Here is a 2,530-nt window from a genome sequence, read left to right as displayed (position 1 = left end):
TCCACAAGGTTTTCACACATAATCATTGAACTTATTTAAAAGTTTTCACAGCTCCAATCCAATCTCTCATTAATTACAAACCACAAGCTGAAAACAGGACAATTAATCACATATAAGTGTCAAGCTCAATTAATCATTTAATCTAAATAAATTACGATTAATCATTCACTCTCTTTCATTTTAGTAGGCTATTGAGCCACATTCTTCTCTGTGGTCCTGTGGATCCAACATCTTCAAGAACATCTTCCTCCAATCCAAATTAGTAAACTTATCGAAAGCTTTCACATGAGCATCATCATTCACTCCCTCCATGGCCTCCAATATTTCCATACAATCCCCAATGGTGCTCAACTCTCTAAATGGAGAGGACACTTCCTTCTCACTCTTACGTTTAAGCCTTGCCAATGAAACTTCAGTCTTGGCATTAGAAAATGCACATACATTGAAGGATACCAAAACAATACAAGTTATACAACAAGATGCATACCTTGACATATGATGCCCAAACTTCTGCATATGCTTGAACAGTGTTCATGTTTGGGTCCCAACCCACCCCGATATGAGAAATGAGCTTTCCAAGCTCCCGGTGAATCTTGTGCAATCAGTTATATTTCGGCTTCAATTTGTCACAATTGTATCTCTTCCCAAACTTGTCAAACAACTTCTTTTCTATCCCAACCCACTCATTCTTATCTAAAGTATTGGTTTGCAAGCCTTTTTTTTGCCTCTTCAAATAATAGATGAATAAAATGGTCTTCAATAAGCTTTGGCCAATTAGCTTAATCATCAAGCTCATTTTCAAGGTCCTTGTTTGACTTCTCTTTACTATGTACTAAATCAATGTAAAAAGCAACAATCAATTTAAACAACTGAAATCAAACGACAAATATGTAAATAAACCCATTAATACTACTAGGAAAACATAACTAAACAAAATAGCAAACAAAAGAAACCCATTATCACTACTAGGAAAACATAAGTAAACAAAAAAACTGCTAAGTTTATAAAATTGAGGAACTAAATAAAAGATCCAGCTCCTTAAGAAATCTACGTAGAAGAAACGATGGAGGAAGTTAAGCACATATGAAATTCAGGAAAAACCCAGACCATTCATCTAACATAACTTTATCTTCTCACTTTCACAAGCCTATCATATTATCCTTTGTTTGATCATGATTAATATTCTAATCAGCATATAAGCTCCAGACAGAGAAGTTTCCCTCTGTTCGGTTTAATTGTTTTTCATTGACAACATTGGATCATGGTTAGAATTTCAAGAGAAACAAACGAGATAAGAAAGATCAATGACATGTGTCATAACCATCTGTATTCAAATGAAGAACACGTGTTATGGTGAAAATAGAAAACCGAGTTGTTTCATTGACCATTTACATTACAGTATGAATTATGCAAAGATGTACAAAGTAATGATTTTGAAATCATAGACAGATGACAGAGTAGATGCAAGATACTCAAACTGCGAAAAAAAAAAACAAAAAAACAAAAAAAGATGACCCAGATTGGTAAAAACTACAGACAAGCCAATCACAGAATCAATAGGAATTGAACTGAAGTTTAATAGTAAAAAAACGAAAGCCACAACATCAAATAAAGAGTGACCCTTACAGCAACAACTTGATGCCTTATTTCAAGAAAACCGAAAGGATTAATTGAATGATTAGTCTTAAAATCAATTAACAGGACAATAATCTCTGTCTCATAACATTGTTGTGGTTGGTTGTTGAGAAATTTTGGTTTAACCCCTAATTAATAAATGAAACACAAATGCAGTTGAATTCTGAATATAAAGAGGCAGGATTAACTGACACAAATACAGTTGAATTCTAAATGATAAAAGGGAAGGACTAACTAACACTAACTCATTGTACGATTTCTTTTCGGATCTTTGGATCCTCTAGAGTCTCTCCTCTTAGCTTCAACCCCAGAGATTTCTTTGTCTTTGTACCTCTCAACCTTGAAAGCCCTTGGTATCTAGAAGCAAGGCAACGTGGTTCTAAACAAAAGAAATCCATTATCAAATTTAAACGAAAACTCACATTACCAACAAACAAAACCCAGTTATCCAACAAAATTCCAGAAACCAACAGAGAAAAGGCATAGAAAAAGCAAACTGACCTTTGATATTAGAAGAATACAACAGAAACTCACATTACCAATAAACAAAACCCAGTTATCCAACAAAATTACAGAAACCAACAGAGAAAAGGCATAGAAAAAGCAAACTGACCTTTGATATTGGAAGAATACCCCATTTCTAGGGTTTGACTTGATGAGAGAGAGGAGGAGAGAGGTAGAGAGAGAGATGAACGATGAGAGAGAAGGATGAAGAGAGAGAGAGAGATGGAGAGAGAGAGGAAGCAAGAGAGCTTCAAGTTTCTGCCATGGTAGCTTGAAGCTTAAATAAGCTCGAGCTAACCAACAACAGCGAATGATGCGAAAAAAAAATTCAAGAAAAAAGCATTTGTTTTGTTTTCAATAATACTCGTCATCGGTTATGTCTATGGCATAT

At 34.6% G+C, this 2,530-nt stretch overlaps 1 pseudogene; it reads right to left on the bottom strand.

The window, feature by feature from the left end:
• LOC109947361 lies at positions 1–2,273 on the bottom strand (annotated as a pseudogene).

This window comes from Prunus persica, chromosome G2 (genome assembly GCF_000346465.2).
Source record: "Prunus persica cultivar Lovell chromosome G2, Prunus_persica_NCBIv2, whole genome shotgun sequence".
Classification (NCBI taxonomy): domain Eukaryota; kingdom Viridiplantae; phylum Streptophyta; class Magnoliopsida; order Rosales; family Rosaceae; genus Prunus; species Prunus persica.
Note: the sequence above shows the minus strand (reverse complement) of the source record. Positions and strands in the feature narration are given on the sequence as shown.